General features: G+C 39.9%; 1 gene segment (V, D, J or C); it reads right to left on the bottom strand.

Moving 5' to 3' along the window:
• LOC311054645 (Ig mu chain C region secreted form-like) overlaps positions 1-8,754 on the bottom strand; it is a 93,938-nt gene extending 85,184 nt beyond the window's left edge. The window contains exons 1-5 of the C gene segment in view: positions 8,704-8,754; positions 7,291-7,381; positions 7,094-7,207; positions 5,982-6,026; positions 5,580-5,873 (exon numbers count right to left, since the gene is read on the bottom strand).
• Between the last annotated feature and the right edge of the window lie 5,273 nt (positions 8,755-14,027).

Raw genomic sequence — 14,027 nt, 5'->3', positions numbered from 1 at the left:
AATAGACTGCCTGCTTGCTCAGGGGATACATTGAATCTTGACCTTCATTTACATTTTATTGTCTCCGCCAGGCCGTAAGGCATGGCGAGGGAGTATGTTTTGCACCCTGTCCGTCTGTCTGTCCGTCCGTCTGTCTGTCAGTCTGTCCTTCTGTCTGTCTGTCCGTCCGTCATTAAACGAAACTGAAAAGGCTTCCAAAGTTTGCAGGAGTGCTCCGTTTTGAACAAAATACCTGAAATTATGAACACAGCAAGCCATTTCCGTGACATTTTGCAAGCACATTCTCACTAGGCTGAGGAAGAAATGCCACTTGAAATCTTTCAAATCAGCCTCATGGTGGCGCTATAACAGGCCGATATGTGTTTTTACCTATAACTGCACTGATCTGTGTAAAACGTTGTATGCACACTCCTTAGAGGCCAGGAAAAAACCTTTTCCCTGCATTTTTCACATTTGCCTTTCATAGCACCACCAGGAGGCCGACTTATAAAAAAATGTTTTTATTATTCCTTCAGATTTTATCCAAATGTCACGCAAATCGGTACACATGATCTCTATAGTCATGTAAGATGGATCTGTTTGATTTTTCATATTCCATCCTGATTGGCTAACATTGACATCTAAAGTTTGCAAGAGTGGCCTGTTTTCAACAAAATGCCGCAAATCATGAACGCAGCGTCCGATTGCCGCGGAACTTTGCACGCACATTCGCACTACGTTGAAGAACAAATGCCACCCTTTTAACATTGCCCTATTATAGCGCCACCAGGAGGCTGATTTTTCTTTTTTATATTACTCATACCATTTTTTTCCAAACATCATGAAAATCAGTACACATTATCTCTATAGTCAAGTGATCAAGATGGTTCTGTCCGTTTTTTTATATTCCATCCTGATTGGCGAATTCCAAATATTGCTGGCCCACAATAACCTTCTTGACCTGGCGGAGACCTGTGCTCCGAGGAGCACTTTTTAAAGTTTTATATTATTCCTACAGATTTTATCCAAAAGTCATGCAAATTGGTACACAGTATCTCTATAGTCATGTGATCAACACTGATCTGTCCGATTTCCTATATTCCATCCTGATTGGCTAAGGTTGGCTTCCAAAGTTTGCAGGATTGGTTTTGAACAAAATGCCTGAAATTATGCACGCAGCTTGCAATTTCTGTGAAATTTCACATGCACATTCCCACTAGGAGAGGAAGAAATGCCAGCCTTTTCAGATTGGCCTGTTATATAGTAGAGTCAAAAATGGAGGTTCCGTGACCATCCTTTGGCAAGGATGGTTTGACGATTGATTTGACCTCTATGGACCCTTTAGAAAAGATTTAGCCCCCAGGTCCCTCCCAAAAATCCTGGCATTTTTTGCTAGACAGCCAAATTCAAAATGGCGCCCGGCGCCATCTCTAAAAATTAACTTTTGATCTGAATGACCTAGAATCATGTATGAAGGCACTTTTCCATACAAGTCAACCATGAGGATTCCAAATCTGACACAATTTTAATTGTAAGACCTTGTTTTGACTCCGAAATTCAAGATGGCCGACATCCAGTAGAGTAAAAACTTATACCCAGGGGGCAAAGGGGGGTATGCTGCATTTGCCCTGCCATAAAAGGTTGGCCACCAGAAATAATATCTATGACCCAGTAGGATCACAACCTATATGGACAACCCGGTCACCTTGCTGCTGGAAATCCAATATGGCCGCCTCAATATTATCAGAAAGTAGCTTTGGCAATAACTTTTGAACCAGATGGGCTAGAAATAAAAACTTGGTGTCTATTTCATGGTTTCAGAGCATGAGAAACTCAATGGAATACTTATCTTTATGATTGGGTGTGTCTGGACCTTTCATTTGCATATTTCCAAGATGGACGCCACGCGAAAATGAGTTTTACTATGACTTTTACAGTGACAGCTGACTGTTATGGCAACAAGTCTGCTTTTTAAGCAATATGAACACATTTGGTCAGTTTGAGCTTTAATTTATATGTTGTCAATATGGCAGACCCACACCATGAGTCTGGTCAGAGTCGTGTAATCCGGGACGCAGAGATGGTAGTCAAGGTCATGGCAGCAGTGGAGACTAACCCATGATCAACATATCTACAGGACAGTGTGCTGATTCCACAGTCAAGGACGACTTGATGAGTGTGAAAGAACTGGGTCTGAAGGCACTGTGTGAGTCACTGTCCAGTGAACAGAAGAAGACAAGCATAATGAAGCTTAACACTTTCTACACTCAAAACACATCATCTAAAAAATCTAAGGGGAAAACCTCAGCACCTGGCAAGAGCAATGAAATTACTGCCCTCCTGCACATGACCCAAATCATAGCCAGTGGTGGAGAACTCAACCTTGTCTTTATAGGCAACCACGAGTGCAGTGACTTCCCCCCTTCCCTCTTCCAGGAAGATGGCAGGATGAGAACAGGTACCAAGGCAAGCCTTGTTAAGGTCCTGAAAGAGGAGACCAAAGTTGCATGCATCCCTGACCTGCCTACAGAAGACATGAAAACAGCAGTAGTTATTGATGCCATGTATGCCATGCGCCATTGGTCGTTCCTGAAAGGTGAAGCATTTGGAACAATCGCTGAACGATACCAACGTCTGCTGTTGAATGATGTGCCTGCTGGCACAGAGATCATTCACTTCTGTTTTGACCGGTACAGTGGACCTAGTCTTAAGACAGCTGAGCAAGAACACAGATATGCTTGACCAAAACCTACCAAAGAATATGAAGTCAGTATGCATTACACAGCTCCAGATCCTCAGGAGTGTTTTTTGCTGTGTCAGCTAACAAGGCAAACCTATTGAGTTTCCTCTGTGACGAATGGTGTGAAAATGAGAAACTTAAGGCGGCCCTTGGTCCAACACATCTTTACCTGGGTGGGGGGTTTAAAGAAGAGACAAGGAGTGTGTTGATCAATGAGGGGTCTATTGAAGATGTCCCTGCACTAGAATCCACACAACAGGAGGCTGATACAAGAATAATACTCCACACCCTGTACAGCGTCCAGAATGACAAAGTTGACAGAGTTGTCATCCATGCCAATGACACAGACATCATCATCATGTGCCTTTACTATGCAGCAACCCATCTCAGATGCCTTCCAGAGCTGTGGGTGAGAACAGAGCAAAATTCATACCTTCCTATCCATCAAATGGTATCAGCACTGGGGCTCGCACAGTGTCGTGCCCTGCCCTTTATCCATAGTTTAAGTGGCAGAGATACTGTACCACCAGCTATCCCTTCTTCACTGGGAAGAAGGCATGGTTCAAGGCCATCATGCGTCTGGATCTCTGCACTTGAGGAGTTTGGTGAAAACTCTTATGATTCCCTCTCAGATGACGTCCATAAATCCGGCACGAGACCTCACAATTGCTGTATATACATCCAAAGCGGACCACCAGGAGGATTTTGACCTGAGTAAGCTTAGAGTGTACAAGTTCCTCAATAATAGATCAACCCTCTTAAAGCTGCTGCCCCCGACAGAGAATGCCTTTGACCTGCACCTGAGAAGAGCTGTTCTAGCAACCATAATAGATAAATGTGCACATATCGCCAAGCCGGATATTCCTTCTTTCACAGAGTATGGATGGTCTCTCAGTGCTAGCAATGCAGTCCCCCTTGCATCTACCGAGCCAGCCTGGCCTGTGTCAATGAACAAGGCAATATCATGCAGCTGTATCAAAGGCTGCCAAAAAAAACTGTTCCCGTGCAAAGAAGGCAATTCCATGCTACTTAGGATGCCGTTGCCAGGGACTGGAGACACGATGCAGCAGGATCAGTGCAACACATGACAACAGTGACAGTGAATAGCATTGTACCATAGTATCATTGGCTTTAGAAGCAGGCAAGACAGCACCATAGAGGTCAAAATGAACCTTTTGTAGGCAACCTCAACTCCGCCTTTACTCTATTTGTCACTAAGTAGTCTATCCTTTGTTATGTTACTTGAATGCATACCACTATGTTAATTTGTATAGCCCTAAAGTTGAAGTTTTTGGCAAGTCTTGGAGTGTGCATGTGTCTGTTTATATTGTATTTAGTTTATTAAAATGATACATAAGATACGTTGTGGGCTTTTTCTCCGATTTTCTCTGCAATCATCCCCACAACTATAGATCTATAAATCAATAAATCTGAGGGAAAATGTAATGCCATACATTATTTATGACTGCAGCCATATTGACAACATATAAATTAAAGCTCAAACTGACCAAATGTGTTCATATTGCTTAAAAAGCAGACTTGTTGCCATAACAGTCAGCTGTCACTGTAAAAGTCATAGTAAAACTCATTTTCGCGTGGCGTCCATCTTGGAAATATGCAAATGAAAGGTCCAGACACACCCAATCATAAAGATAAGTATTCCATTGAGTTTCTCATGCTCTGAAACCATGAAATAGACACCAAGTTTTTATTTCTAGCCCATCTGGTTCAAAAGTTATTGCCAAAGCTACTTTCTGATAATATTGAGGCGGCCATATTGGATTTCCAGCAGCAAGGTGACCGGGTTGTCCATATAGGTTGTGATCCTACTGGGTCATAGATATTATTTCTGGTGGCCAACCTTTTATGGCAGGGCAAATGCAGCATACCCCCCTTTGCCCCCTGGGTATAAGTTTTTACTCTACTGGATGTCGGCCATCTTGAATTTCGGAGTCAAAACAAGGTCTTACAATTAAAATTGTGTCAGATTTGGAATCCTCATGGTTGACTTGTATGGAAAAGTGCCTTCATACATGATTCTAGGTCATTCAGATCAAAAGTTAATTTTTAGAGATGGCGCCGGGCGCCATTTTGAATTTGGCTGTCTAGCAAAAAATGCCAGGATTTTTGGGAGGGACCTGGAGGCTAAATCTTTTCTAAAGGGTCCATAGAGGTCAAATCAATCGTCAAACCATCCTTGCCAAAGGATGGTCACGGAACCTCCATTTTTGACTCTACTAATAGCGCCACCAGCAGGTCTAATTTAGCAAAACACATTTTTGGAACAAAATGCCTCAAATCATGAATGCGGTGTCCGATTGCCGTGAAAGGCCTAAGAGTAAATGGCACCCTTTTCACATTGGCCTATTATAGCGCCACCAGGAGGCCACAATAACGTACCTGACCTGGCGGAGACCTGTGCTCCGAGGAGCACTTTTTCTAGTTCAAAATATTTCTGTTTACATAGTGCCGCTTTAACATGGGAATGAGATAACCAGCATAAGCAGCATTTATTTTTCAACAACTGCAACATTTCTAATGGATCACACAGAATTCACATGCTTTGTTAAACCTGGCTGGTCAGAGTTGGTCGAACACAGCTGGGTTTGTGTTTATTGAGGGTGTTGGTCTTAATATTTATTTTGTCAATTAACAGCCTTAAAATTTGAACTGCCATTAAAATTAGTTTGTGTTTGTCCATTTATTTAACATGTCCTAACAATAACTTCAAAAGCTATATTTAATCTGAAAACATTGCACTGAGAGAATGTCTCCAGAAAACTGAGTGATGGTGTGCTGAATTAGGGAAGTAGTTTTTGTATAGTACTCTTATTACTCTGTTTCACCGTGACACGGACACAGTAATACACTGCTGTGTCCTCAGTTTGCAGACCATTCATCTGGAGATACACCTGCTTTCTACTATCATCTCTGGTCAGAGTGAACCGGCTCCTCAACGTCGGTGTATCCCTAACAGTACTTCCAGAAATATAACCGATCCATTCCATATTTCTCCCAGAAACCTGTCTGATCCATCCAAGGTAGTAGCCACTAAATGTGTTGTCAGAGGCTGAATATGTACAGGTCAGTTTGTGGGATTCTCCAGGCTTTTTATTCACTGATTCAGACTCGCTCAGTGTCTGAGTCTTCACACCTGTAAAATCATTAATATTCACATTACTGCATATCTCTGATTCATTAATTTCACTTCATTTTGTCTCTACAATTCTTTTCTACAATGGATGCAGTCAAAAGTACCAACCTGTAAGACAAGCAGCCAACAGCAGTAGTTCAGTTAGAGTCATGGCTACACATGACATCACACTGGGTCTTAAATCTTCCTTTTATATGATGTTCGGTACATAGATATGGATATAAATGGATGTTTGCATTAACTCCGCCTTTTTTTAAATGAGTAGACAGATTACATTTTTTATCCTCTTTGAATGTGACGTACTGCAGTTTGCTGAATCATTTTATTCAAAGCTTTGAAAATAATACTATTCATATAACTTGTCTAGGCAATTATCACTGTTGTGTGTCTGAAAATACCACTTCACAATTAGATTTATTTCGAGAAAGAAATTGTGATTGATGAGAATAATGTAATTCCATCTTAGAAATACATATTTAAAATATTGTCTTGGGGTTTGTTTAATGTATGATTTGTGTGTTATAATCAGTGTTCATTTTTACAACAAATATTCATTTAGTTTTAGTCATAGTCTTTTGAATAAAATTCCATTTAGTTTTTGTCATATTTTAGTCATCTGAAATGTTTTAGTTTTAGTCTAAATATCTTAAGATTTTAGTCAACTAAATCTACAGTTTATTTAGTCAACTAAATCTACAGTTTATTTAGTCAACTAAAATGTATTTTGGCGAGCCGTGATAAATGCCTGATTTACGCTTAGCTGCGTGCCGAAAATAGCAGATCTACAAGCTCACAACACGTCGCAGTAGATCGGCTATGACATCCAAGCCCAACCAAGCATAAAATGACTTATCTTAGTTTTACTGGATCTCCACTTTTTTGTTGCCAAAATTGTCAATATATTTAGTCATAGTTTTTAGTCATCATTGCATTTGTTTTTATTTTGTTTTGTGAGCTCTGACATCTGTTCCATGGGGTCTATAAGGAGTGGGGGAGATTGTGTACATAACTGGTGTTGGTTTGTTTCACTGTGTCTCTGGCACAATAATACACAGCTGTGTCTTCAGGCTGAAGATTCTGTCCTTTCAAAGTTATTGTTCTACTGGAGCCATCTACAGCCAGGCTGAATTTATTCTTCAGAGAATCCTTGAGTGCTGTTTGTCCAGTATATATGCTTCCAATCCACTCCAGTCCTTTCCCTGCAGGTTGTCTGATCCAACCTGTCCAATAGCCACCAGGCTTTACAGAATAGGAGACCTGACAGGTGATGGTCAGTGGTTGACCTGGTTGGACAGTCAGAGATGCTGGCTGAGTCAGTGTCTCACCACTCACACCTGAGAGGAATTAAGAACAAATCAGTGAAATCAATTGCAACACTTTATTGCAAATTGTCAATTCGTCCTACAGACAGACTCACATATCCCGGCTGTCAGCAGCAGCAACAGCAGAGCTAGAGAGGACATAGTGTTGAAGTTGAACAGATGGGAGATGATCTTCTTCTGGTTCAACTGAGAGCAACATATGAACTCTTTATAGCAGAGTGATAAGGAAGAAGACTTTGCATAGAAGAGACACTTCATATAAAAGAAGGATGGATTGTCCTGTTAAAAACAGTGAATAACTGGAACATATTTGGTTTTTAATGTGCAATTTTGATGAAAAGACATTAAATGTTTTCATTAATTTGATTTTTTATTAATTGTGGCATTTAATTATTTATGGACTTTATCCTCGAAATGGCTGATCATTGAGGAGACCACAAATGTTACTTGTATATTTCTTTGTATAACTGCAAAAAAAATTCAACACAAAATGTTTTACAAATACATAAAACCAAATGCTGTTACTGTATGTACTAGAGGTTTGAGAGGAGAAAATGAATCAAGAGAACCAATTTGACTTTTAAGAAAATCTTCATCTTCTATTTAATCATTTTGACTGTCATTGTTTTTTTTTATTAATTACAGCTTCCATCTGCCAGCAACAACAGTAGAGCCGTAGAATGTGAACTGATAGAACAGGTGAACTAAATTACAATACCATATCTGTATGGAGAAAAAAAAACATCTATCAGCAGAGCTGCGATGCCTCTTTAGCCTCTTTAGTCTCCTAAATAGTGATGTGAAATAGACTCAAGATTCAAGATTCTTTATTGTACATACACAAGTATTATAATAGAGATAAATTATTGTGTTTCCGCTCCTTGATATTGCCCCAACAAGAAAATAGCAATGAATTGCAATAAAGTTACAATAACCTAACAATCAAAATATCTTTAAAATGGTATCTAAAAAATGCATTGCAATAACAATTGCACAATGCACAACGTATGGCGTCTGGTTTTAGGTGCTGTGTGCAAAAGAAAGGTGCTTTTTCTGCTCCTCTATTTTCTTTGTTTGTTTCTAGTTATCCAATAAAACTAGAGTATGCCATTGATGGTTTTGTAGATAATAAAGACATCAACAAACTTGACTCCATCCAAATACTTACACACGATGGCCTATTACCTTTACTACCAGTCAGTTTAGAATGTGACATTTCTACAGCATAATACCTTCCTTTTAACATTCTTCATATTTTTCTAATTTTAAAGACACAGAAGGCAGAACAGGCTAAAAGAATAGCTTTTAAAAAAATACATATATATAATTTAATTGTCAGTATTGTGTGTCTATGACCATGTTTATGAAGTATATTTCATAGAGAAGTGAAATTATGAATTTGTTCAACATTTTTAGTTTTTGCACAGCTCTGCAGCCTCTTGTGTCACAGTGACTGTCTAGCACATGGCCACTAAGCAGCTCCACTGAAGCAGTTGTAAGTTCAGTGCCTTGCTCAAGGGCACTTCAGCAGTGTTGGGGGAGTGGAGAGTGATGACCATTAACTTCCCCACCCAGTTTTCATGCCAGCCCGGGGAATCTAACCGGCAACCGTCCGGCAACAAAGGCGCTCGTCTAAACTTTAGGCTACCGATGCCCTGAAACTGGGAATTTTTCTGAAGGTGAAATATAGGCCACCCAAAAGGTTTATATTATGTAACATATCACACAGATCGGATTTGATTGTCATTTAAAAAGAGTTTGCACTATTAACCAATTTCACAAGGCAGGACAAGCTTATTCGTATTACAAGACAGTTCAAATTTAAGACAGATCATTAAAAGAGTGTAATATAAACACATAAAAGGACGGTTGAATACAATAACATTGTAAAAAAAAAAAAAGAATAAAAAATGTGTAAATAAAAATGAAAAACAGAAAATGTATAAACTTACAGTGCAAGAAATAAAAAATGTTTCAAAGGCAGTGACAAAAAGAAAGGTCTCTAGTTTTAAACACAGGTTACACAATTAAAATATCTTAAATTTCTATGCAATAATTTAGGTTGCCATTGATTACTATTATGAAACAAGCCTCTGAGCTTGACTGACTTATACATTGATAATGATTAATAAGATATTTTCTTTCATCATTCTCTGAAAGTAATGTTTAGAGGATCTGATCAATTTTGTCAATATTTATAATCAATATTTCATAATATTAATGTATATTTGACCACGGCTCTTCAATTCATCCATGTGATATGAACAACTCCTCTTATAGCCTGAAGGTATTAATGCTGACTGATAGAGGGGTGGTTTTTGTTCAGGTCTACTAATGGTTTGTATCATTGTGGGTCTCTGGCACAATAATACACAGCTGTGTCTTCAGGCTGCACATTCTGTCCACTCAGAGTCGCTGTGTTGCTGGAAGAGTCTAACGAGATACTGAACTTGTTTTTTAGGGAATCCTTGTAGTATATATTCCCTGACCCTGTAAGTATACTCCCAATCCACTCCAGTCCTTTCCCTGCAGGTTGTCTGATCCATGCTGTCCAATAGCTACTAAAAGAATATGAGACTCTACAGGTGATGGTCAGTGGTCGACCTGGCTGGACAGTCAGGGAGGCTGGCTGAGTCAGTGTCTCACTGTTCACACCTGTGGAAAATAGAAACCTTCAGAAATACATCTAACTGTTTACAATGTAGAATAACAACTGTCATAATTTATAAACAAATCCAGAGAGACTCACAGGATCCAGCTGCCAGCAGCAGCAGTAGAGCTACAGAGAACATGGTTTGATTTGAAGATGAGTTGAATGGAGCTGCTCTTCTCAGAGGGACAGACCGAGACTCTGCATCTCTCAACCACAAATAAATGACGTTTATATAAGGGCTGTTAGGATGAGGAAACCAGATGTTTTACATAATGACACAAAGCTATTATTAATATTATCCTATTCATGCACTTTAAAGAAACCATTGTCACTATTATCAAGACTGAGACTTTAGATTAATTCATAGATTCCCGTCATGGTCAATTGTGAACATAGAATTCCTTTAATGAAGTTTATGGTTATGGACTATTGTGAGTACTGTTGGATGCTGAATGATATATTCTTTAAAAACTGTACAGTTCATCTAAACAGTACAGGACTAGATTTAACTTTTATCTACATGCATAGTGTCACTATAGAAATAACAGAATCCTAAATAGTGATGTGAAGTACTTAGTTAATCCGTTCTGTATTTTGTGATGGGTTCATGGCTAAAAAAAAGTTGTAGTACAAAACTCCATACAAGACTACTCTCAGACTTAATTCGTGCCACCTTACCCCTTATGCCTAAACCTTTTTGGCATTTCTTAAATAATTTAAAATAGCCAATCTACAACAAAACGTTGTGACCTTGTAGATCGTCTATTTGAACTATTTTAAATGTTTTTCAAAATAGCAAAAAATGTCAAGAAGGTTTAGGCATAAGGGTTCCATAGTTTACCCCTTATTTTTGAATTTTCTTCATGGTGAGTATTTTTCTCACCATTCTCACCACCATTTTCATGATTGTGACTATAATATTGATGATATCATACAGTATAATAGATTTAGAAAAGTGAAAAGAGGAAGTTCTTCAACATATTTAGTTTTTGTACAGCTCTGCAGATTCCTGTGTCACTGTGACTCTCTAGCACAGTAATAAACAGCAGAGTCTTCAGTCTTCAGACTGTTCATCTGGAGATACACCTGTTTTCTGCTATAGACCAATTATTTGTTTACTAACATTGAGCCTGGACGCACAGGTGATTGTTTCACGCAATCAATTCCCAACCTGTTTCGGGGTGCACTGGTTTCAGCACACCCCAAACCCCTCTTGTGTGTGTTGGCTAGTGAGACGCGTCCTAACGAGACCTGATATAATGGGTTTCGTTGCGCGCATACTGGCTGCACGCAGCCAGTATGACGTCGTCTGTTAAGGGGTCTATTGTCTCACAAGAAGAACACAAGAAGCTGGCCAATCAATGCAGAACATATATTTCAGAATGCACACTAGTTAAAGGCAGAGTAATTCTACAATGAAAAGACTAAGCACTTACAATGTGTATTTACTACCAAGAGGAGTATCATTAATAAACTCCAGCAACTCAGCTCCATGGTTCTAATGTCAGTCAATCTCATATGAATAGACAACTACAGCTGAGAGTCTGGTTATAAAGAGATGGGTAGAGAGAGAGACTTTGCATAGACCACCCTCTAGAGGTTTTAATAGGGACTGTGAGAAGGCATTAGACATCATACATAATGGAATAAATGTTATCCAACTTGGGACAATCTTCGCAACACAATCAGAGAGGGCACAATCAGATAGGGCGACCCTTTTTGCACACACAAACTTTACGAACAACTCACGGCAAACCAGTGGTCCAATTCTCTCCCAACTTGCTACAAACATCGCTCATGCAAAAGTAGATACTATCATCTATTTTCTTATCCACCTTCATGTGTCTCCTTTTCTAATAATCATAAAGTGCTATATATATTTCAACCATAGAGTTATAATATATCTAGAGGGCAGCCCGCCCCCAGCTATTCATTTCTATTAAAGTGCTCAGTGGCGTTTTGAAGCACCCCGAAGTAAGAAATATTGGTTCCATGGAACCAATATGGATCCATTCCATTGGTTCCATGGGTCGTGACGCACAAACGGGAGATGCATGCGCAGTAGCATTTTAAGTGCATTCTCAGATTTGACCGCTTCACTGTTCTACCGTAGTTCTGGGGGCTTGATTTCAGCTCGCAAATTACTTTCGGGCTGATCGTGAAACGTAAAACTGCTCACAATTTTAACAGCCAATCATGTGCGCGAAAAAGCTGGCAACGCAGGCTAGGGCTAGGCATGTGCGAGAGATCTACAAGCTGGGGCAGACAAACTATGTGCCATACACCGTATCTTAGCAACAAAGCAAGCGCTAACTCTCATTGGTCGTGTCGTGCTGAGGGCAGTTTCCAGACAACAGCATCGAATACCCGCTCGCACAGAAAGCACGCTGCCGCCATCACAGTCAGATGCAGCAACGACAGGACTCCGTGATAGTTTTGCGAGCTGAGCTGGATGGCACAATCACCGCTATTTCTCTAATAAATCACCCTGTCAATCATATTGTCAAGAATTTTAGGTCACTGCAGCCTGCTACTAATGTAAAGAATGTTGGGGGGTTCCGGTTATGGCGGACAGCTGAGCAGTCGCAACTCCAAACGCTCCGACCGATTGGAAATGTAAAGAATGTTTATGTTCACTACTGTGATAGCGTTCGTTGTATTTGAATGATTTAAGTGCCCAGGGGTGCTTAACATGAGCCATTAGCATGCGGCTAATGCTAACGGAATTTTACTGTTAGCATGTAGCTAACGCTAACGTGGTTGTCATGGCTGAAGCAGCTGTGAAATCACTATGTCAACAATGGACGCTAGTGTGGTGAATGTTAATATTGCTGCTCAGTTAGTCCATTGTAGATGGTGTATTTTGTGGGCTTGTGTGGCTTGTGGAGAACTATGTGTAGCTCCACAGTAACTTCAGTAACTAACGTAATGGCAGGTCCGGACCTGCACGCATTGTGGGTAATGCAGTCATTTCAGATAATTTCGGTCCTATACACATATCCACGTTGCTGCGGTCTTACGTCCGCGTAGCGTTCAGACCGCAGCAATGGCTGCGCGCAGGGCAGCGCGCCGTGGATTCGTGTATAGGGGAGAGTCAGTGAGAGCTGGATAAACGAGGTAAAATGTGTGTAAATGAACACATGACGTCGGTGTGAGAGGAGATATTGTGTGTTTTGGACAAACAGCAGCGTGGTGCTGATGTTGTACATATATTTTCCCCCTTTTTTTTATTTATTTTCTGTTGTACATAGTGTTATTTTTTTTGCTGTTTTTTTGTAATGATATTCGAACTGTGGTGCCACTATATATGTCTATGAATTGAATACCAAGGCCCTCATTGGAAACAAGTCCGCAAGGACTTTTATGAACGGACCTGTTAGACAAAGTATTTTAAATGTAACTGTGTTGTTTTACATTTTTTGCCTAATCAATGTTTGTTGTGTGAAGCTTAATGTCAGAGTGTTTGTGTTGGAGCGCCTGGAGTTCATGTGCAACCTCTTCCAGAGAGAGATAGAGACATTAGAAACTCTGCTGGAGAAACAAAAGACACTGCTGGACATTGACTTTCATATGAACATCGATCTACACACCGCAGGTATGTCTGTTACACACACAACATCAAACTTCACACTACAGGTATGACGCAGCGTTTGGCCACTCAAGCTTTATTTCTGTTTTAAACACAGGCAATATAGGTTGCCGTTGTTTTCTATAACAGCCTCCAACTGTCAACAGCAACATTAGAGCCATAGAATGTGAACTGATAGATCAGATGAGCTACAATATCCCATGTGGAAAAACACAACTAAGCTGGCCGACTAACTTGTAGACTTTGATAATGTTTGAGAAGATATTGTTTCCATCCTTCATCGAAAATTATGTTTAAAGTTTTTCAATATTTATTTCAGTATTTGTATTCACTCTTTTCCATTTATATTTGGCCACACAGGTCTTCAATTCATTCATGTGATGTGAGCCTCTCCACTGGTGGATTCAGGTATTAACTGCTGAGTGTCAGAGGGGTTTTTGTTCAGGTCTATATGGTTTGTTTCATTGTGGGTCTCTGGCACAATAATACACAGCTGTGTCTTCAGGCTGCACATTCTGTCCATTCAAAGTCACTGTGTTGCTGGAAGAGTCTAACAAGATACTAAACTTATTTTTGAGGGAGTCCTTGTA

Source organism: Gymnoscopelus microlampas, assembly GCF_963454915.1.
Source record: "Gymnoscopelus microlampas genome assembly, chromosome: 11".
Lineage (NCBI taxonomy): Eukaryota > Metazoa > Chordata > Actinopteri > Myctophiformes > Myctophidae > Gymnoscopelus > Gymnoscopelus microlampas.
This window is presented reverse-complemented; position numbering and strand designations above follow the sequence as displayed.